A 21,436-nucleotide genomic window follows, 5' to 3' on the forward strand; every position below is an offset into this window, starting at 1 on the left:
TTTCTTATTTTATAGCTCGGCCCTTATGAAAAACCTTTATATACAATAGGAATCCTAAGAGAAACAGGCAGGTCTTGTCTGCCGATTTGTGTTGAACCGTGGTCGAACTCCAATGAGTCGGCAACAAGAGAAAGTCACATGAGACACCCACATGCATTTTTAGTGTGAGGAAACTTTCTCTAGACAAATACAGACACCCAGGCTTCTTAGAAGTTAAACATGGCAGCGGTGGGTTTCGAACCCACGCCTCCGAAGAGACTGGAGCCTTAATCCAGCGCCTTGGACCGCTCGGCCACACTACCCACGTTACTCCTTATTTTGCAGTTCGGCTCATATAAAGAACCTTTATATACAATAGGTATCCTAAGAGAAACAGGCAGGTCTTGTCTGCTGATTTGGTTGAACCGTGGTCGAACTCCAAAGAGTCGGCCACAAGAGAAAGTCACATTAAACACCCACATGCATTTTTAGTGTGAGGAAACTTTCTCTCGACAAATACAGACAACCTGGCTTCATAGAAGTTAAATATGGCAGCGGTGGGATTCGAACCCACGCCTCCGAAGAGACTGCAGCCTTAATTCAGTGCCTTGGACCGCTCGGCCACACTACCCATGTTATTCCTTATTTTGCAGTTCGGCTCATATGAAGAACCATTATATACAATAGGTATCCAAAGAGAAACAGGCAGGTCTTGTATGCTGATTTGTGTTGAACCGTGGTCGAACTCCAAAGAGTCGGCAACAAGAGAAAGTCACATTAGACACCCACATACATTTTTAGTGTGAGGAAACTTTCTCTAGACAAATACAGACAACCAGGCTTCTTAGAAGTTAAACATGGCAGCGGTGGGATTCGAACCCACGCCTCCGAAGAGACTGGAGCCTTAATCCAGCGCCTTGGACCGCTCGGCCACACTACCCACGTTATTCCTTATTTTGCAGTTCGGCTCATATGAAGAACCTTTATATACAATAGGTATCCTAAGAGAAACAGGCAGGTCTTGTCTGCTGATTTGTGTTGAACCGTGGTTGAACTCCAAAGAGTCGGCAACAAGAGAAAGTCACATTAGACACCCACATGCATTTTTAGTGTGAGGAAACTTCCTCTAGACAAATACAGACAAGCAGGCTTCTTAGAAGTTAAATATGGCAGCGGTGGGATTCGAACCCACACCTCCGAAGAGACTGGAGTCTTAATCCAGCGCCTTGGACCGCTCGGCCACACTACCCATGTTATTCCTTATTTTGCAGTTCGGCTCATATGAAGAACCTTTATATACAATAAGTATCCAAAGAGAAACAGGCAGGTCTTGTCTGCTGATTTGTGTTGAACCGTGGTCGAACTCCAATGAGTCGGCCACAAGAGAAAGTCACATTAGACACCCACATGCACTTTTAGTGTGAGGAAACTTTCTCTCAACAAATACAGACAACCCGGCTTCTTTGAAGTTAAACATGGCAGCGGGGGGATTTGAACCCATGCCTCCGAAGAGACAGGAGCCTTAATTCAGCGCCTTGGACCGCTCGGCCACACTACCCATGTTAATCCTTGTTTTGCAGTTCGGCTCATATGAAGAACCATTATATACAATAGGTATCCAAAGAGAAACAGGCAGGTCTTGTATGCTGATTTGTGTTGAACCGTGGTCGAACTCCAAAGAGTCGGCAACAAGAGAAAGTCACATTAGACACCCACATACATTTTTAGTGTGAGGAAACTTTCTCTAGACAAATACAGACAACCAGGCTTCTTAGAAGTTAAACATGGCAGCGGTGGGATTCGAACCCACGCCTCCGAAGAGACTGGAGCCTTAATCCAGCGCCTTGGATCGCTCGGCCACACTACCCACGTTATTCCTTATTTTGCAGTTCGGCTCATATGAAGAACCTTTATATACAATAGGTATCCTAAGAGAAACAGGCAGGTCTTGTCTGCTGATTTGTGTTGAACCGTGGTCGAACTCCAAAGAGTCGGCAACAAGAGAAAGTCACATTAGACACCCACATGCATTTTTAGTGTGAGGAAACTTCCTCTAGACAAATACAGACAAGCAGGCTCCTTAGAAGTTAAATATGGCAGCGGTGGGATTCGAACCCACACCTCCGAAGAGACTGGAGTCTTAATCCAGCGCCTTGGACCGCTCGGCCACACTACCCATGTTATTCCTTATTTTGCAGTTCGGCTCATATGAAGAACCTTTATATACAATAAGTATCCAAAGAGAAACAGGCAGGTCTTGTCTGCTGATTTGTGTTGAACCGTGGTCGAACTCCAATGAGTCGGCCACAAGAGAAAGTCACATTAGACACCCACATGCACTTTTAGTGTGAGGAAACTTTCTCTCGACAAATACAGACAACCCGGCTTCTTAGAAGTTAAACATGGCAGCGGGGGGATTCGAACCCATGCCTCCGAAGAGACAGGAGCCTTAATTCAGCGCCTTGGACCGCTCGGCCACACTACCCATGTTAATCCTTGTTTTGCAGTTCGGCTCATATGAAGAACCATTATATACAATAGGTATCCAAAGAGAAACAGGCAGGTCTTGTCTGCTGATTTGTGTTGAACCGCGGTCGAACTCCAATGAGTCGGCAATAAGAGAAAGTTACATTAGAGACCCACATGCATTTTTAGTGTGAGGAAACTTCCTCTAGACAAATACAGACAACCAGGCTTCTTAGAAGTTAAACATGGCAGCGGTGGGATTCGAACCCACGCCTCCGAAGAGACTGGAGCCTTAATCCAGCGCCTTGGACCGCTCGGCCACACTACCCATGTTATTCCTTACTTGGCAGTTCGGCTCATATGAAGAAGCTTTATATACAATAGGTATCCAAAGAGAAACAGGCAGGTCTTGTATGCTGATTTGTGTTGAACCGTGGTCGAACTCCAAAGAGTCGGCAACAAGAGAAAGTCACATTAGACACCCACATACATTTTTAGTGTGAGGAAACTTTCTCTAGACAAATACAGACAACCAGGCTTCTTAGAAGTTAAACATGGCAGCGGTGGGATTCGAACCCACGCCTCCGAAGAGACTGGAGCCTTAATCCAGCGCCTTGGATCGCTCGGCCACACTACCCACGTTATTCCTTATTTTGCAGTTCGGCTCATATGAAGAACCTTTATATACAATAGGTATCCTAAGAGAAACAGGCAGGTCTTGTCTGCTGATTTGTGTTGAACCGTGGTCGAACTCCAAAGAGTCGGCAACAAGAGAAAGTCACATTAGACACCCACATGCATTTTTAGTGTGAGGAAACTTCCTCTAGACAAATACAGACAAGCAGGCTCCTTAGAAGTTAAATATGGCAGCGGTGGGATTCGAACCCACACCTCCGAAGAGACTGGAGTCTTAATCCAGCGCCTTGGACCGCTCGGCCACACTACCCATGTTATTCCTTATTTTGCAGTTCGGCTCATATGAAGAACCTTTATATACAATAAGTATCCAAAGAGAAACAGGCAGGTCTTGTCTGCTGATTTGTGTTGAACCGTGGTCGAACTCCAATGAGTCGGCCACAAGAGAAAGTCACATTAGACACCCACATGCACTTTTAGTGTGAGGAAACTTTCTCTCGACAAATACAGACAACCCGGCTTCTTAGAAGTTAAACATGGCAGCGGGGGGATTCGAACCCATGCCTCCGAAGAGACAGGAGCCTTAATTCAGCGCCTTGGACCGCTCGGCCACACTACCCATGTTAATCCTTGTTTTGCAGTTCGGCTCATATGAAGAACCATTATATACAATAGGTATCCAAAGAGAAACAGGCAGGTCTTGTCTGCTGATTTGTGTTGAACCGCGGTCGAACTCCAATGAGTCGGCAATAAGAGAAAGTTACATTAGAGACCCACATGCATTTTTAGTGTGAGGAAACTTCCTCTAGACAAATACAGACAACCAGGCTTCTTAGAAGTTAAACATGGCAGCGGTGGGATTCGAACCCACGCCTCCGAAGAGACTGGAGCCTTAATCCAGCGCCTTGGACCGCTCGGCCACACTACCCATGTTATTCCTTACTTGGCAGTTCGGCTCATATGAAGAAGCTTTATATACAATAGGTATCCTAAGAGAAACAGGCAGGACTTGTATGATGATTTGTTTTGAACCGTTATCGAACTCCAATAAGTCGGCCTCAAGAGAAAGTCACATTAGACACCCACATGCATTTTTAGTGTGAGGAAACTTTCTCTAGACAAATACAGACAACCAGGCTTCTTAGAAGTTAAACATGGCAGCGGTGGGATTCGAACCCACGCCTCCGAAGAGACTGGAGCCTTAATCCAGCGCCTTGGACCGCTCGGCCACACTACCCCTGTTATACCTTGTTTTGCAGTTCGGCTCATATGAAGAAGCTTTATATACAATAAGTATCCTAAGAGAAACAGGCAGGTCTTGTCTGCTGATTTGTGTTGAACCGTGGTCAAACTCCAATGAGTCGGCAACAAGAGAAAGTCACATTAGACACCCACATGCATTTTTAGTGTGAGGAAACTTTCTCTAGACAAATACAGAGGAGCAGGCTTCTTAGAAGTTAAACATGGCAGCGGTGGTATTCGAACCCACGCCTCCGAAGAGACTGGAGCCTAAATCCATCACCTTTGACCGCTCGGCCACACTACCCATGTCGTTCCTTGTTTTACAGTTCGGCCCTCATGAAAAACCTTTATATACAATAGGTATCCCAAGAGAAACAGGCAGGTCTTGTCTGCTGATTTGGTTGAACCGTGGTCGAACTCCAATGAGTCGGCAACAAGAGAAAGTCACATTAGACACCCACATGCATTTTTAGTGTGAGGGAACTTTCTCTCGACAAATGCAGATGAGCAGGCTTCTTAGAAGTTAAATATGGCAGCGGTGGGATTTGAACCCACGCCTCCGAAGAGACTGGAGCCTAAATCCAGCGCCTTGGACCGCTCGGCCACACTACCCATGTTATTCCTTATTTTGCAGTTCGGCTCATATGAAGAACCTTTATATACAATAAGTATCGTAAGAGAAACAGGCAGGCCTTGTCTGCTGATTTGGTTGAACCGTGGTCGAACTCCAAAGAGTCGGCAACAAGAGAAAGTCACATTAAACACCCACATGCATTTTTAGTGTGAGGAAACTTTCTCTCGACAAATACAGACAACCTGGCTTCATAGAAGTTAAATATGGCAGCGGTGGGATTCGAACCCACGCCTCCGAAGAGACTGGAGCCTTAATCCAGCGCCTTGGACCGCTCGGCCACACTACCCATGTTATTCCTTATTTTGCAGTTCGGCTCATATGAAGAACCTTTATATACAATAGGTATCCTAAGAGAAACAGGCAGGTCTTGTCTGCTGATTTGTGTTGAACCGTGGTCGAACTCCAAAGAGTCGGCAACAAGAGAAAGTCACATTAGACAACCACATGCATTTTTAGTGTGAGGAAACTTCCTCTAGACAAATACAGACAAGCAGGCTTCTTAGAAGTTAAATATGGCAGCGGTGGGATTCGAACCCACGCCTCCGAAGAGACTGGAGCCTTAATCCAGCGCCTTGGACCGCTCGGCCACCCTACCCATGTTATTCCTTACTTGGCAGTTCGGCTCATATGAAGAAGCTTTATATACAATAGGTAAACTAAGAGAAACAGGCAGGTCTTGTATGCTGATTTGTGTTGAACCGTTATCGAACTCCAATAAGTCGGCCTCAAGAGAAAGTCACATTAGACACCCACATGCATTTTTAGGGAGAGGCAACTTTTTCTAGACAAATGCAGAGAAGCAGGCTTCTTAGAAGTTAAACATGGCAGCGGTGGGATTCGAACCCACGCCTCCGAAGAGACTGGAGCCTAAATCCAGGGCCTTTGACCGCTCGGCCACACTACCCATGTCGTTTCTTATTTCATAGCTCGGCCCTTATGAAAAACCTTTATATACAATAGGAATCCTAAGAGAAACAGGCAGGTCTTGTCTGCCGATTTGTGTTGAACCGTGGTCGAACTCCAATGAGTCGGCAACAAGAGAAAGTCACATTAGACACCCACATACATTTTTAGTGTGAGGAAACTTTCTCTCGACAAATGCAGATGAGCAGGCTTCTTAGAAGTTAAACATGGCAGCTGTGGGATTCGAACCCACGCCTCCGAAGAGACTGGAGCCTTAATCCAGCGCCTAAGACCGCTCGGTCACACTACCAATGTTATTCCTTATTTTGCAGTTCGGCTCATATGAAGAACCTTTATATACAATAAGTATCCAAAGAGAAACAGGCAGGTCTTGTCTGCTGATTTGGTTGAACCGTGGTCGAACTCCAAAGAGTCGGCATCAAGAGAAAGTCACATTAGACACCCACATGCATTTTTAGGTCGAGGAAACTTCCTCTAGACAAATACAGACAACCAGGCTTCTTAGAAGTTAAACATGGCAGCGGTGGGATTCGAACCCACGCCTCCGAAGAGACTGGAGCCTTAATCCAGCGCCTTGGACCGATCGGCCACACTACCCACGTTACTCCTTATTTTGCAGTTCGGCTCATATGAAGAACCTTTACATACAATAGGTATCCTAAGAGAAACAGGCAGGTCTTGTCTGCTGATTTGGTTGAACCGTGGTCGAACTCCAAAGAGTCGGCCACAAGAGAAAGTCACATTAAACACCCACATGCATTTTTAGTGTGAGGAAACTTTCTCTCGACAAATACAGACAACCTGGCTTCATAGAAGTTAAATATGGCAGCAGTGGGATTCGAACCCACGCCTCCGAAGAGACTGCAGCCTTAATTCAGCGCCTTGGACCGCTCGGCCACACTACCCACGTTATTCCTTATTTTGCAGTTCGGCTCATATGAAGAACCATTATATACAATAGGTTTCCAAAGAGAAACAGGCAGGTCTTGTATGCTGATTTGTGTTGAACCGTGGTCGAACTCCAAAGAGTCGGCAACAAGAGAAAGTCACATTAGACAACCACATGCATTTTTAGTGTGAGGAAACTTCCTCTAGACAAATACAGACAAGCAGGCTTCTTAGAAGTTAAATATGGCAGCGGTGGGATTCGAACCCACGCCTCCGAAGAGACTGGAGCCTTAATCCAGCGCCTTGGACCGCTCGGCCACGCTACCCATGTTATTCCTTACTTGGCAGTTCGGCTCATATGAAGAAGCTTTATATACAATAGGTAAACTAAGAGAAACAGGCAGGTCTTGTATGCTGATTTGTGTTGAACCGTTATCGAACTCCAATAAGTCGGCCTCAAGAGAAAGTCACATTAGACACCCACATGCATTTTTAGGGAGAGGCAACTTTTTCTAGACAAATGCAGAGAAGCAGGCTTCTTAGAAGTTAAACATGGCAGCGGTGGGATTCGAACCCACGCCTCCGAAGAGACTGAAGCCTAAATCCAGGGCCTTTGACCGCTCGGCCACACTACCCATGTCGTTTCTTATTTCATAGCTCGGCCCTTATGAAAAACCTTTATATACAATAGGAATCCTAAGAGAAACAGGCAGGTCTTGTCTGCCGATTTGTGTTGAACCGTGGTCGAACTCCAATGAGTCGGCAACAAGAGAAAGTCACATTAGAAACCCACATGCATTTTTAGTGTGAGGAAACTTTCTCTCGACAAATGCAGATGAGCAGGCTTCTTAGAAGTTAAACATGGCAGCTGTGGGATTCGAACCCACGCCTCCGAAGAGACTGGAGCCTTAATCCAGCGCCTAAGACCGCTCGGTCACACTACCAATGTTATTCCTTATTTTGCAGTTCGGCTCATATGAAGAACCTTTATATACAATAAGTATCCAAAGAGAAACAGGCAGGTCTTGTCTGCTGATTTGGTTGAACCGTGGTCGAACTCCAAAGAGTCGGCATCAAGAGAAAGTCACATTAGACACCCACATGCATTTTTAGTTCGAGGAAACTTCCTCTAGACAAATACAGACAACCAGGCTTCTTAGAAGTTAAACATGGCAGCGGTGGGATTCGAACCCACGCCTCCGAAGAGACTGGAGCCTTAATCCAGCGCCTTGGACCGATCGGCCACACTACCCACGTTACTCCTTATTTTGCAGTTCGGCTCATATGAAGAACCTTTACATACAATAGGTATCCTAAGAGAAACAGGCAGGTCTTGTCTGCTGATTTGGTTGAACCGTGGTCGAACTCCAAAGAGTCGGCCACAAGAGAAAGTCACATTAAACACCCACATGCATTTTTAGTGTGAGGAAACTTTCTCTCGACAAATACAGACAACCTGGCTTCATAGAAGTTAAATATGGCAGCAGTGGGATTCGAACCCACGCCTCCGAAGAGACTGCAGCCTTAATTCAGCGCCTTGGACCGCTCGGCCACACTACCCACGTTATTCCTTATTTTGCAGTTCGGCTCATATGAAGAACCATTATATACAATAGGTATCCAAAGAGAAACAGGCAGGTCTTGTATGCTGATTTGTGTTGAACCGTGGTCGAACTCCAAAGAGTCGGCAACAAGAGAAAGTCATATTAGACACCCACATACATTTTTAGTGTGAGGAAACTTTCTCTAGACAAATACAGACAACCAGGCTTCTTAGAAGTTAAACATGGCAGCGGTGGGATTCGAACCCATGCCTCCGAAGAGACTGGAGCCTTAATCCAGCGCCTTGGACCGCTCGGCCACACTACCCACGTTATTCCTTATTTTACAGTTCGGCTCATATGAAGAACCTTTATATACAATAGGTATCCTAAGAGAAACAGGCAGGTCTTGTCTGCTGATTTGTGTTGAACCGTGGTCGAACTCCAAAGAGTCGGCAACAAGAGAAAGTCACATTAGACACCCACATGCATTTTTAGTGTGAGGAAACTTCCTCTAGACAAATACAGACAAGCAGGCTTCTTAGAAGTTAAATATGGCAGTGGTGGGATTCGAACCCACACCTCCGAAGAGACTGGAGTCTTAAACCAGCGCCTTGGACCGCTCGGCCACACTACCCATGTTATTCCTTATTTTGCAGTTCGGCTCATATGAAGAACCTTTATATACAATAAGTATCCTAAGAGAAACAGGCAGGTCTTGTCTGCTGATTTGTGTTGAACCGTGGTCGAACTCCAATGAGTCGGCCACAAGAGAAAGTCACATTAGACACCCACATGCACTTTTAGTGTGAGGAAACTTTCTCTCGACAAATACAGACAACCCGGCTTCTTAGAAGTTAAATATGGCAGCGGTGGGATTCGAACCCATTCCTCCGAAGAGACTGGAGCCTTAATCCAGCGCCTAAGACCGCTCGGTCACACTACCAATGTTATTCCTTATTTTGCAGTTCGGCTCATATGAAGAACCTTTATATACAATAAGTATCCAAAGAGAAACAGGCAGGTCTTGTCTGCTGATTTGGTTGAACCGTGGTCGAACTCCAAAGAGTCGGCATCAAGAGAAAGTCACATTAGACACCCACATGCATTTTTAGTTCGAGGAAACTTCCTCTAGACAAATACAGACAACCAGGCTTCTTAGAAGTTAAACATGGCAGCGGTGGGATTCGAACCCACGCCTCCGAAGAGACTGGAGCCTTAATCCAGCGCCTTGGACCGATCGGCCACACTACCCACGTTACTCCTTATTTTGCAGTTCGGCTCATATGAAGAACCTTTACATACAATAGGTATCCTAAGAGAAACAGGCAGGTCTTGTCTGCTGATTTGGTTGAACCGTGGTCGAACTCCAAAGAGTCGGCCACAAGAGAAAGTCACATTAAACACCCACATGCATTTTTAGTGTGAGGAAACTTTCTCTCGACAAATACAGACAACCTGGCTTCATAGAAGTTAAATATGGCAGCAGTGGGATTCGAACCCACGCCTCCGAAGAGACTGCAGCCTTAATTCAGCGCCTTGGACCGCTCGGCCACACTACCCACGTTATTCCTTATTTTGCAGTTCGGCTCATATGAAGAACCATTATATACAATAGGTATCCAAAGAGAAACAGGCAGGTCTTGTATGCTGATTTGTGTTGAACCGTGGTCGAACTCCAAAGAGTCGGCAACAAGAGAAAGTCATATTAGACACCCACATACATTTTTAGTGTGAGGAAACTTTCTCTAGACAAATACAGACAACCAGGCTTCTTAGAAGTTAAACATGGCAGCGGTGGGATTCGAACCCATGCCTCCGAAGAGACTGGAGCCTTAATCCAGCGCCTTGGACCGCTCGGCCACACTACCCACGTTATTCCTTATTTTACAGTTCGGCTCATATGAAGAACCTTTATATACAATAGGTATCCTAAGAGAAACAGGCAGGTCTTGTCTGCTGATTTGTGTTGAACCGTGGTCGAACTCCAAAGAGTCGGCAACAAGAGAAAGTCACATTAGACACCCACATGCATTTTTAGTGTGAGGAAACTTCCTCTAGACAAATACAGACAAGCAGGCTTCTTAGAAGTTAAATATGGCAGTGGTGGGATTCGAACCCACACCTCCGAAGAGACTGGAGTCTTAAACCAGCGCCTTGGACCGCTCGGCCACACTACCCATGTTATTCCTTATTTTGCAGTTCGGCTCATATGAAGAACCTTTATATACAATAAGTATCCTAAGAGAAACAGGCAGGTCTTGTCTGCTGATTTGTGTTGAACCGTGGTCGAACTCCAATGAGTCGGCCACAAGAGAAAGTCACATTAGACACCCACATACATTTTTAGTGTGAGGAAACTTTCTCTAGACAAATACAGACAACCAGGCTTCTTAGAAGTTAAACATGGCAGCGGTGGGATTCGAACCCATGCCTCCGAAGAGACTGGAGCCTTAATCCAGCGCCTTGGACCGCTCGGCCACACTACCCACGTTATTCCTTATTTTACAGTTCGGCTCATATGAAGAACCTTTATATACAATAGGTATCCTAAGAGAAACAGGCAGGTCTTGTCTGCTGATTTGTGTTGAACCGTGGTCGAACTCCAAAGAGTCGGCAACAAGAGAAAGTCACATTAGACACCCACATGCATTTTTAGTGTGAGGAAACTTCCTCTAGACAAATACAGACAAGCAGGCTTCTTAGAAGTTAAATATGGCAGTGGTGGGATTCGAACCCACACCTCCGAAGAGACTGGAGTCTTAAACCAGCGCCTTGGACCGCTCGGCCACACTACCCATGTTATTCCTTATTTTGCAGTTCGGCTCATATGAAGAACCTTTATATACAATAAGTATCCTAAGAGAAACAGGCAGGTCTTGTCTGCTGATTTGTGTTGAACCGTGGTCGAACTCCAATGAGTCGGCCACAAGAGAAAGTCACATTAGACACCCACATGCACTTTTAGTGTGAGGAAACTTTCTCTCGACAAATACAGACAACCCGGCTTCTTAGAAGTTAAATATGGCAGCGGTGGGATTCGAACCCATGCCTCCGAAGAGACAGGAGCCTTAATTCAGCGCCTTGGACCGCTCGGCCACACTACCCATGTTAATCCTTGTTTTGCAGTTCGGCTCATATGAAGAACCATTATATACAATAGGTATCCAAAGAGAAACAGGCAGGTCTTGTCTGCTGATTTGTGTTGAACCGCGGTCGAACTCCAATGAGTCGGCCACAAGAGAAAGTCACATTAGACACCCACATGCACTTTTAGTGTGAGGAAACTTTCTCTCGACAAATACAGACAACCCGGCTTCTTAGAAGTTAAATATGGCAGCGGTGGGATTCGAACCCATGCCTCCGAAGAGACAGGAGCCTTAATTCAGCGCCTTGGACCGCTCGGCCACACTACCCATGTTAATCCTTGTTTTGCAGTTCGGCTCATATGAAGAACCATTATATACAATAGGTATCCAAAGAGAAACAGGCAGGTCTTGTCTGCTGATTTGTGTTGAACCGCGGTCGAACTCCAATGAGTCAGCAACAAGAGAAAGTTACATTAGAGACCCACATGCATTTTTAGTGTGAGGAAACTTCCTCTAGACAAATACAGACAAGCAGGCTTCTTAGAAGTTAAATATGGCAGCGGTGGGATTCGAACCCACACCTCCGGAGAGACTGGAGTCTTAATCCAGCGCCTTGGACCGCTCGGCCACACTACCCATGTTATTCCTTATTTTGCAGTTCGGCTCATATGAAGAACCTTTATATACAATAAGTATCCTAAGAGAAACAGGCAGGTCTTGTCTGCTTGATTTGTGTTGAACCGTGGTCGAACTCCAATGAGTCGGCCACAAGAGAAAGTCACATTAGACAGCCACATGCATTTTTAGTGTGAGGAAACTTTCTCTAGACAAATACAGAGGAGCAGGCTTCTTAGAAGTTAAACATGGCAGCGGTGGGATTCGAACCCACGCCTCCGAAGAGACTGGAGCCTAAATCCAGCACCTTTGACCGCTCGGCCACACTACCCATGTCGTTCCTTGTTTTACAGTTCGGCCCTTATGAAAAACCTTTATATACAATAGGTATCCTAAGAGAAACAGGCAGGTCTTGTCTGCTGATTTGGTTGAACCGTGGTCGAACTCCAATGAGTCGGCAACAAGAGAAAGTCACATTAGACACCCACATGCATTTTTAGTGTGAGGAAACTTTCTCTCGACAAATGCAGATGAGCAGGCTTCTTAGAAGTTAAATATGGCAGCGGTGGGATTTGAACCCACGCCTCCGAAGAGACTGGAGCCTAAATCCAGCGCCTTGGACCGCTCGGCCACACTACCCATGTTATTCCTTATTTTGCAGTTCGGCTCATATGAAGAACCTTTATATACAATAAGTATCCTAAGAGAAACAGGCAGGCCTTGTCTGCTGATTTGGTTGAACCATGGTCGAACTCCAAAGAGTCGGCAACAAGAGAAAGTCACATTAAACACCCACATGCATTTTTAGTGTGAGGAAACTTTCTCTCGACAAATACAGACAACCTGGCTTCATAGAAGTTAAATATGGCAGCGGTGGGATTCGAACCCAAGCCTCCGAAGAGACTGGAGCCTTAATCCAGCGCCTTGGACCGCTCGGCCACACTACCCATGTTATTCCTTATTTTGCAGTTCGGCTCATATGAAGAACCTTTATATACAATAAGTATCCTAAGAGAAACAGGCAGGTCTTGTCTGCTGATTTGTGTTGAACCGTGGTCGAACTCCAATGAGTCGGCCACAAGAGAAAGTCACATTAGACACCCACATGCACTTTTAGTGTGAGGAAACTTTCTCTCGACAAATACAGACAACCCGGCTTCTTAGAAGTTAAATATGGCAGCGGTGGGATTCGAACCCATGCCTCCGAAGAGACAGGAGCCTTAATTCAGCGCCTTGGACCGCTCGGCCACACTACCCATGTTAATCCTTGTTTTGCAGTTCGGCTCATATGAAGAACCATTATATACAATAGGTATCCTAAGAGAAACAGGCAGGACTTGTATGCTGATTTGTGTTGAACCGCGGTCAAACTCCAATGAGTCGGCAACAAGAGAAAGTCACATTAGACACCCACATGCATTTTTAGTGTGAGGAAACTTTCTCTAGACAAATACAGAGGAGCAGGCTTCTTAGAAGTTAAACATGGCAGCGGTGGGATTCGAACCCACGCCTCCGAAGAGACTGGAGCCTAAATCCAGCACCTTTGACCGCTCGGCCACACTACCCATGTCGTTCCTTGTTTTACAGTTCGGCCCTTATGAAAAACCTTTATATACAATAGGTAGCCTAAGAGAAACAGGCAGGTCTTGTCTGCTGATTTGGTTGAACCGTGGTCGAACTCCAATGAGTCGGCAACAAGAGAAAGTCACATTAGACACCCACATGCATTTTTAGTGTGAGGAAACTTTCTCTCGACAAATGCAGATGAGCAGGTTTCTTAGAAGTTAAATATGGCAGCGGTGGGATTTGAACCCACGCCTCCGAAGAGACTGGAGCCTAAATCCAGCGCCTTGGACCGCTCGGCCACACTACCCATGTTATTCCTTATTTTGCAGTTCGGCTCATATGAAGAACCTTTATATACAATAAGTATCCTAAGAGAAACAGGCAGGTCTTGTCTGCTGATTTGGTTGAACCGTGGTCGAACTCCAAAGAGTCGGCAACAAGAGAAAGTCACATTAAACACCCACATGCATTTTTAGTGTGAGGAAACTTTCTCTCGACAAATACAGACAACCTGGCTTCATAGAAGTTAAATATGGCAGCTGTGGGATTCGAACCCACGCCTCCGAAGAGACTGGAGCCTTAATCCAGCGCCTTGGACCGCTCGGCCACACTACCCATGTTATTTCATATTTTGCAGTTCGGCTCATATGAAGAACCTTTATATACAATAGGTATCCTAAGAGAAACAGGCAGGTCTTGTCTGCTGATTTCTGTTGAACCGTGGTCGAACTCCAAAGAGTCGGCAACAAGAGAAAGTCACATTAGACACCCACATGCATTTTTAGTGTGAGGAAACTTTCTCTCGACAAATGCAGATGAGCAGGCTTCTTAGAAGTTAAATATGGCAGCGGTGGGATTTGAACCCACGCCTCCGAAGAGACTGGAGCCTAAATCCAGCGCCTTGGACCGCCCGGCCACACTACCCATGTTATTCCTTATTTTGCAGTTCGGCTCATATGAAGAACCTTTATATACAATAAGTATCCTAAGAGAAACAGGCAGGCCTTGTCTGCTAATTTGGTTGAACCATGGTCGAACTCCAAAGAGTCGGCAACAAGAGAAAGTCACATTAAACACCCACATGCATTTTTAGTGTGAGGAAACTTTCTCTCGACAAATACAGACAACCTGGCTTCATAGAAGTTAAATATGGCAGCGGTGGGATTCGAACCCAAGCCTCCGAAGAGACTGGAGCCTTAATCCAGCGCCTTGGACCGCTCGGCCACACTACCCATGTTATTCCTTATTTTGCAGTTCGGCTCATATGAAGAACCTTTATATACAATAAGTATCCTAAGAGAAACAGGCAGGTCTTGTCTGCTAATTTGGTTGAACCATGGTCGAACTCCAAAGAGTCGGCAACAAGAGAAAGTCACATTAAACACCCACATGCATTTTTAGTGTGAGGAAACTTTCTCTCGACAAATACAGACAACCTGGCTTCATAGAAGTTAAATATGGCAGCGGTGGGTTTCGAACCCACGCCTCCAAAGAGACTGGAGCCTTAATCCAGCGCCTTGGACCGCTCGGCCACACTACCCATGTTATTCCTTATTTTGCAGTTCGGCTCATATGAAGAACCTTTATATACAATAGGTATCCTAAGAGAAACAGGCAGGTCTTGTCTGCTGATTTGTGTTGAACCGTGGTCGAACTCCAAAGAGTCGGCAACAAGAGAAAGTCACATTAGACACCCACATGCATTTTTAGTGTGAGGAAACTTCCTCTAGACAAATACAGACAAGCAGGCTTCTTAGAAGTTAAATATGGCAGCGGTGGGATTCGAACCTACGCCTCCGAAAAGACTGGAGCCTTAATCCAGCGCCTTGGACCGCTCGGCCACGCTACCCATGTTATACCTTGTTTTGCAGTTCGGCTCATATGAAGAAGCTGTATATACAATAAGTATCCTAAGAGAAACAGGCAGGTCTTGTCTGCTGATTTGTGTTGAACCGTGGTCGAACTCCAATGAGTCGGCCACAAGAGAAAGTCACATTAGACACCCACATGCATTTTTAGTGTGAGGAAACTTCCTCTAGACAAATACAGACAAGCAGGCTTCTTAGAAGTTAAATATGGCAGCGGTGGGATTCGAACCCACACCTCCGAAGAGACTGGAGTCTTAATCCAGCGCCTTGGACCGCTCGGCCACACTACCCATGTTATTCCTTATTTTGCAGTTCGGCTCATATGAAGAACCTTTATATACAATAAGTATCCTAAGAGAAACAGGCAGGTCTTGTCTGCTGATTTGTGTTGAACCGTGGTTGAACTCCAATGAGTCGGCCACAAGAGAAAGTCACATTAGACACCCACATGCACTTTTAGTGTGAGGAAACTTTCTCTCGACAAATACAGACAACCCGGCTTCTTAGAAGTTAAATATGGCAGCGGTGGGATTCGAACCCATGCCTCCGAAGAGACAGGAGCCTTAATTCAGCGCCTTGGACCGCTCGGCCACACTACCCATGTTAATCCTTGTTTTGCAGTTCGGCTCATATGAAGAACCATTATATACAATAGGTATCCAAAGAGAAACAGGCAGGTCTTGTCTGCTGATTTGTGTTGAACCGCGGTCGAACTCCAAAGAGTCGGCAACAAGAGAAAGTCACATTAGACACCCACATGCATTTTTAGTGTGAGGAAACTTCCTCTAGACAAATACAGACAAGCAGGCTTCTTAGAAGTTAAATATGGCAGCGGTGGGATTCGAACCCACGCCTCCGAAGAGACTGGAGCCTAAATCCAGCACCTTTGACCGCTCGGCCACACTACCCATGTCGTTCCTTGTTTTACAGTTCGGCCCTTATGAAAAACCTTTATATACAATAGGTAGCCTAAGAGAAACAGGCAGGTCTTGTCTGCTGATTTGGTTGAACCGTGGTCGAACTCCAATGAGTCGGCAACAAGAGAAAGTCACATTAGACACCCACATGCATTTTTAGTGTGAGGAAACTTTCTCTCGACAAATGCAGATGAGCAGGCTTCTTAGAAGTTAAATATGGCAGCGGTGGGATTTGAACCCACGCCTCCGAAGAGACTGGAGCCTAAATCCAGCGCCTTGGACCGCTCGGCCACACTACCCATGTTATTCCTTATTTTGCAGTTCGGCTCATATGAAGAACCTTTATATACAATAAGTATCCTAAGAGAAACAGGCAGGTCTTGTCTGCTGATTTGGTTGAACCGTGGTCGAACTCCAAAGAGTCGGCAACAAGAGAAAGTCACATTAAACACCCACATGCATTTTTAGTGTGAGGAAACTTTCTCTCGACAAATACAGACAACCTGGCTTCATAGAAGTTAAATATGGCAGCGGTGGGATTCGAACCCACGCCTCCGAAGAGACTGGAGCCTTAATCCAGCGCCTTGGACCGCTCGGCCACACTACCCATGTTATTTCATATTTTGCAGTTCGGCTCATATGAAGAACCTTTATATACAATAGGTATCCTAAGAGAAACAGGCAGGTCTTGTCTGCTGATTTCTGTTGAACCGTGGTCGAACTCCAAAGAGTCGGCAACAAGAGAAAGTCACATTAGACACCCACATGCATTTTTAGTGTGAGGAAACTTTCTCTCGACAAATGCAGATGAGCAGGCTTCTTAGAAGTTAAATATGGCAGCGGTGGGATTTGAACCCACGCCTCCGAAGAGACTGGAGCCTAAATCCAGCGCCTTGGACCGCCCGGCCACACTACCCATGTTATTCCTTATTTTGCAGTTCGGCTCATATGAAGAACCTTTATATACAATAAGTATCCTAAGAGAAACAGGCAGGCCTTGTCTGCTAATTTGGTTGAACCATGGTCGAACTCCAAAGAGTCGGCAACAAGAGAAAGTCACATTAAACACCCACATGCATTTTTAGTGTGAGGAAACTTTCTCTCAACAAATACAGACAACCTGGCTTCATAGAAGTTAAATATGGCAGCGGTGGGTTTCGAACCCACGCCTCCAAAGAGACTGGAGCCTTAATCCAGCGCCTTGGACCGCTCGGCCACACTACCCATGTTATTCCTTATTTTGCAGTTCGGCTCATATGAAGAACCTTTATATACAATAGGTATCCTAAGAGAAACAGGCAGGTCTTGTCTGCTGATTTGTGTTGAACCGTGGTCGAACTCCAAAGAGTCGGCAACAAGAGAAAGTCACATTAGACACCCACATGCATTTTTAGTGTGAGGAAACTTCCTCTAGACAAATACAGACAAGCAGGCTTCTTAGAAGTTAAATATGGCAGCGGTGGGATTCGAACCTACGCCTCCGAAAAGACTGGAGCCTTAATCCAGCGCCTTGGACCGCTCGGCCACGCTACCCATGTTATACCTTGTTTTGCAGTTCGGCTCATATGAAGAAGCTTTATATACAATAAGTATCCTAAGAGAAACAGGCAGGTCTTGTCTGCTGATTTGTGTTGAACCGTGGTCGAACTCCAATGAGTCGGCCACAAGAGAAAGTCACATTAGACACCCACATGCATTTTTAGTGTGAGGAAACTTCCTCTAGACAAATACAGACAAGCAGGCTTCTTAGAAGTTAAATATGGCAGCGGTGGGATTCGAACCCACACCTCCGAAGAGACTGGAGTCTTAATCCAGCGCCTTGGACCGCTCGGCCACACTACCCATGTTATTCCTTATTTTGCAGTTCGGCTCATATGAAGAACCTTTATATACAATAAGTATCCTAAGAGAAACAGGCAGGTCTTGTCTGCTGATTTGTGTTGAACCGTGGTCGAACTCCAATGAGTCGGCCACAAGAGAAAGTCACATTAGACACCCACATGCACTTTTAGTGTGAGGAAACTTTCTCTCGACAAATACAGACAACCCGGCTTCTTAGAAGTTAAATATGGCAGCGGTGGGATTCGAACCCATGCCTCCGAAGAGACAGGAGCCTTAATTCAGCGCCTTGGACCGCTCGGCCACACTACCCATGTTAATCCTTGTTTTGCAGTTCGGCTCATATGAAGAACCATTATATACAATAGGTATCCAAAGAGAAACAGGCAGGTCTTGTCTGCTGATTTGTGTTGAACCGCGGTCGAACTCCAATGAGTCGGCAACAAGAGAAAGTCACATTAGAGACCCACATGCATTTTTAGTGTGAGGAAACTTCCTCTAGACAAATACAGACAACCAGGCTTCTTAGAAGTTAAACATGGCAGCGGTGGGATTCGAACCCACGCCTCCGAAGAGACTGGAGCCTTAATCCAGCGCCTTGGACCGCTCGGCCACACTACCCATGTTATTCCTTACTTGGCAGTTCGGCTCATATGAAGAAGCTTTATATACAATAGGTATCCTAAGAGAAACAGGCAGGTCTTGTCTGCTGATTTGTGTTGAACCGTTATCGAACTCCAATAAGTCGGCCTCAAGAGAAAGTCACATTAGACACCCACATGCATTTTTAGTGTGAGGAAACTTTCTCTCGACAAATACAGACAACCTGGCTTCATAGAAGTTAAATATGGCAGCGGTGGGATTCGAACCCACGCCTCCGAAGAGACTGGAGCCTTAATTCAGCGCCTTGGACCGCTCGGCCACACTACCCATGTTATTCCTTATTTTGCAGTTCGGCTCATATGAAGAACCTTTATATACAATAGGTATCCTAAGAGAAACAGGCAGGTCTTGTCTGCTGATTTGTGTTGAACCGTGGTCGAACTCCAAAGAGTCGGCAACAAGAGAAAGTCACATTAGACACCCACATGCATTTTTAGTGTGAGGAAACTTTCTCTCGACAAATGCAGATGAGCAGGCTTCTTAGAAGTTAAATATGGCAGCGGTGGGATTCGAACCCACACCTCCGAAGAGACTGGAGTCTTAATCCAGCGCCTTGGACCGCTCGGCCACACTACCCATGTTATTCCTTATTTTGCAGTTCGGCTCATATGAAGAACCTTTATATACAATAAGTATCCTAAGAGAAACAGGCAGGTCTTGTCTGCTGATTTGTGTTGAACCGTGGTCGAACTCCAATGAGTCGGCCACAAGAGAAAGTCACATTAGACACCCACATGCACTTTTAGTGTGAGGAAACTTTCTCTCGACAAATACAGACAACCCGGCTTCTTAGAAGTTAAATATGGCAGCGGTGGGATTCGAACCCATGCCTCCGAAGAGACAGGAGCCTTAATTCAGCGCCTTGGACCGCTCGGCCACACTACCCATGTTAATCCTTGTTTTGCAGTTCGGCTCATATGAAGAACCATTATATACAATAGGTATCCAAAGAGAAACAGGCAGGTCTTGTCTGCTGATTTGTGTTGAACCGTGGTCGAACTCCAATGAGTCGGCCACAAGAGAAAGTCACATTAGACACCCACATGCACTTTTAGTGTGAGGAAACTTTCTCTCGACAAATACAGACAACCCGGCTTCTTAGAAGTTAAACATGGCAGCGGTGGGATTCGAACCCACGCCTCCGAAGAGACTGGAGCCTTAATCCAGCGCCTTGGACCGCTCGGCCACACTACCCATGTTATTCCTTACTTGGCAGTTCGGCTCATATGAAGAACCTTTATATACAATAAGTATCCTAAGAGAAACAGGCAGGTCTTGTCTGCTGATTTGTGTTGAACCGTGGTCGAACTCCAATGAGTCGGCCTCAAGAGAAAGTCACATTAGACACCCACATGCATTTTTAGTGTGCGGAAACTTCCTCTAGACAAATACAGACAAGCAGGCTTCTTAGAAGTTAAATATGGCAGCCCAGTAACCATGCACTGCGCGCAGAACACCGGGCGTGTCAGTCACCAGAAGGCCATCAGGGCAGCGCACCGACTGGAGCAGCCATGCAGCACCCCTGGACTCCTCCAACGCCTTAAAATAGCGGGAAGAGAGTTCTCCGGGGCGACAAAACGCACACCACTCCGCAGTGCCACCCCAGCATACCCCCGCTCAGAGAGGAGAGCCAGCTCATCTTGCAGCCCCGAGACCCTATCACTAACAATACAGTCCTTTAAAAGGGAGGGATTCAAAATCCACTTTCCTCGCCCACGCTACACCGACCCAGAATCCAGAGCGCAGATGAAATAGTCATGATCGCTTAAAGCGCACTCCCGATAATACAAAGCACGGACGCAGGCAGCGACAGCAGGGGACACTAAAGCGTAATCCAGCCTGCTTCCCTGCAATACTCCCCTGACGCCTGTCCTGGAGAGAACACGCACGCCGGGGTTGCGATCCATCCACAGATCCGCAAGCTGACAGGCACGCATCATATAGAGGAGTGCAGCTCGCCCCATAACAGGCCGCATGGCAGCCCCCGCCCCGCATGTCCAGGTGAGTCAGGGATACGTTGAAATCCCCGATGACGAGAGGACAGGGCCACTGTGCTAGACGCGCAGCCAGACAGTTAAAATAGGAGGCACAACGGGCCCCATCAGTCAGCGCGTGCACGACTACTATACTACAGGCGAAGCCGCCCCCTAAAAGCAGTCTGACTGCCAGGCACTTACCCCCACCATCCAAGTACAGCAGTGATGCTGACTCGACTAGGGGGCCACGACAGAGCAGCGTGACTCCCCAACCAATGATACCCGGTCTTACGGAGGCGGTGGAGAAGACGTCGCCCACCCAAACGTCTCGCACCCGATCAATAAAAGCCCCATCCCACCCAGTCTCCGGCAGACATAAAACAGTAGTGTCTTTGCACATTGTTAAAATAGCCTGCACCTTCGCCCAGGAGCACAGCCCCCGGGCATTCAAGGATGTCAATAAAAGTCATTTAAATAAAAAACAGGCACAAAGAGACACGATAAAACCAGTAAAACCAGGACACGGACCTAAAAGACACAAACCCACTAAAAGCAAGACGTCCCCACACCAAGTAAAAAAAAACCCCAGCACC

At 46.3% G+C, this 21,436-nt stretch overlaps 1 protein-coding gene and 31 non-coding genes across 33 annotated transcripts in view; all 32 read right to left on the minus strand.

Moving 5' to 3' along the window:
• The window catches only part of LOC125724529 (serine/threonine-protein kinase pim-1-like), a 195,469-nt gene that overhangs the window by 82,294 nt on the left and 91,739 nt on the right, over window positions 1-21,436 (minus strand). The window lies entirely within an intron of this gene.
• Window positions 221-302, minus strand: trnal-aag (transfer RNA leucine (anticodon AAG)). Its single transcript has one exon. It is a non-coding gene; the product is annotated as a tRNA-Leu (tRNA).
• Window positions 838-919, minus strand: trnal-aag (transfer RNA leucine (anticodon AAG)). Its single transcript has one exon. It is a non-coding gene; the product is annotated as a tRNA-Leu (tRNA).
• On the minus strand, window positions 1,147-1,228 carry trnal-aag (transfer RNA leucine (anticodon AAG)). Its single transcript has one exon. It is a non-coding gene; the product is annotated as a tRNA-Leu (tRNA).
• On the minus strand, window positions 2,074-2,155 carry trnal-aag (transfer RNA leucine (anticodon AAG)). The gene has a single exon. It is a non-coding gene; the product is annotated as a tRNA-Leu (tRNA).
• trnal-aag (transfer RNA leucine (anticodon AAG)) lies at window positions 2,692-2,773 on the minus strand. The gene has a single exon. It is a non-coding gene; the product is annotated as a tRNA-Leu (tRNA).
• trnal-aag (transfer RNA leucine (anticodon AAG)) lies at window positions 3,310-3,391 on the minus strand. The gene has a single exon. It is a non-coding gene; the product is annotated as a tRNA-Leu (tRNA).
• On the minus strand, window positions 3,928-4,009 carry trnal-aag (transfer RNA leucine (anticodon AAG)). Its single transcript has one exon. It is a non-coding gene; the product is annotated as a tRNA-Leu (tRNA).
• trnal-aag (transfer RNA leucine (anticodon AAG)) lies at window positions 4,237-4,318 on the minus strand. Its single transcript has one exon. It is a non-coding gene; the product is annotated as a tRNA-Leu (tRNA).
• On the minus strand, window positions 4,854-4,935 carry trnal-uag (transfer RNA leucine (anticodon UAG)). The gene has a single exon. It is a non-coding gene; the product is annotated as a tRNA-Leu (tRNA).
• Window positions 5,162-5,243, minus strand: trnal-aag (transfer RNA leucine (anticodon AAG)). Its single transcript has one exon. It is a non-coding gene; the product is annotated as a tRNA-Leu (tRNA).
• On the minus strand, window positions 5,471-5,552 carry trnal-aag (transfer RNA leucine (anticodon AAG)). Its single transcript has one exon. It is a non-coding gene; the product is annotated as a tRNA-Leu (tRNA).
• Window positions 5,780-5,861, minus strand: trnal-uag (transfer RNA leucine (anticodon UAG)). Its single transcript has one exon. It is a non-coding gene; the product is annotated as a tRNA-Leu (tRNA).
• On the minus strand, window positions 7,014-7,095 carry trnal-aag (transfer RNA leucine (anticodon AAG)). Its single transcript has one exon. It is a non-coding gene; the product is annotated as a tRNA-Leu (tRNA).
• trnal-aag (transfer RNA leucine (anticodon AAG)) lies at window positions 8,866-8,947 on the minus strand. Its single transcript has one exon. It is a non-coding gene; the product is annotated as a tRNA-Leu (tRNA).
• On the minus strand, window positions 10,409-10,490 carry trnal-aag (transfer RNA leucine (anticodon AAG)). The gene has a single exon. It is a non-coding gene; the product is annotated as a tRNA-Leu (tRNA).
• On the minus strand, window positions 11,027-11,108 carry trnal-aag (transfer RNA leucine (anticodon AAG)). Its single transcript has one exon. It is a non-coding gene; the product is annotated as a tRNA-Leu (tRNA).
• Window positions 11,954-12,035, minus strand: trnal-aag (transfer RNA leucine (anticodon AAG)). The gene has a single exon. It is a non-coding gene; the product is annotated as a tRNA-Leu (tRNA).
• On the minus strand, window positions 12,264-12,345 carry trnal-uag (transfer RNA leucine (anticodon UAG)). Its single transcript has one exon. It is a non-coding gene; the product is annotated as a tRNA-Leu (tRNA).
• trnal-uag (transfer RNA leucine (anticodon UAG)) lies at window positions 12,572-12,653 on the minus strand. Its single transcript has one exon. It is a non-coding gene; the product is annotated as a tRNA-Leu (tRNA).
• Window positions 13,498-13,579, minus strand: trnal-uag (transfer RNA leucine (anticodon UAG)). Its single transcript has one exon. It is a non-coding gene; the product is annotated as a tRNA-Leu (tRNA).
• Window positions 13,806-13,887, minus strand: trnal-uag (transfer RNA leucine (anticodon UAG)). Its single transcript has one exon. It is a non-coding gene; the product is annotated as a tRNA-Leu (tRNA).
• On the minus strand, window positions 15,039-15,120 carry trnal-aag (transfer RNA leucine (anticodon AAG)). Its single transcript has one exon. It is a non-coding gene; the product is annotated as a tRNA-Leu (tRNA).
• On the minus strand, window positions 15,657-15,738 carry trnal-aag (transfer RNA leucine (anticodon AAG)). The gene has a single exon. It is a non-coding gene; the product is annotated as a tRNA-Leu (tRNA).
• On the minus strand, window positions 16,275-16,356 carry trnal-uag (transfer RNA leucine (anticodon UAG)). Its single transcript has one exon. It is a non-coding gene; the product is annotated as a tRNA-Leu (tRNA).
• trnal-uag (transfer RNA leucine (anticodon UAG)) lies at window positions 16,583-16,664 on the minus strand. The gene has a single exon. It is a non-coding gene; the product is annotated as a tRNA-Leu (tRNA).
• On the minus strand, window positions 16,891-16,972 carry trnal-aag (transfer RNA leucine (anticodon AAG)). The gene has a single exon. It is a non-coding gene; the product is annotated as a tRNA-Leu (tRNA).
• trnal-aag (transfer RNA leucine (anticodon AAG)) lies at window positions 17,508-17,589 on the minus strand. Its single transcript has one exon. It is a non-coding gene; the product is annotated as a tRNA-Leu (tRNA).
• trnal-aag (transfer RNA leucine (anticodon AAG)) lies at window positions 18,126-18,207 on the minus strand. The gene has a single exon. It is a non-coding gene; the product is annotated as a tRNA-Leu (tRNA).
• Window positions 18,744-18,825, minus strand: trnal-aag (transfer RNA leucine (anticodon AAG)). Its single transcript has one exon. It is a non-coding gene; the product is annotated as a tRNA-Leu (tRNA).
• On the minus strand, window positions 19,362-19,443 carry trnal-aag (transfer RNA leucine (anticodon AAG)). Its single transcript has one exon. It is a non-coding gene; the product is annotated as a tRNA-Leu (tRNA).
• Window positions 19,980-20,061, minus strand: trnal-aag (transfer RNA leucine (anticodon AAG)). Its single transcript has one exon. It is a non-coding gene; the product is annotated as a tRNA-Leu (tRNA).

Source organism: Brienomyrus brachyistius, unplaced genomic scaffold, assembly GCF_023856365.1.
Source record: "Brienomyrus brachyistius isolate T26 unplaced genomic scaffold, BBRACH_0.4 scaffold57, whole genome shotgun sequence".
In the NCBI taxonomy this organism is placed as follows: Eukaryota; Metazoa; Chordata; class Actinopteri; order Osteoglossiformes; family Mormyridae; genus Brienomyrus; species Brienomyrus brachyistius.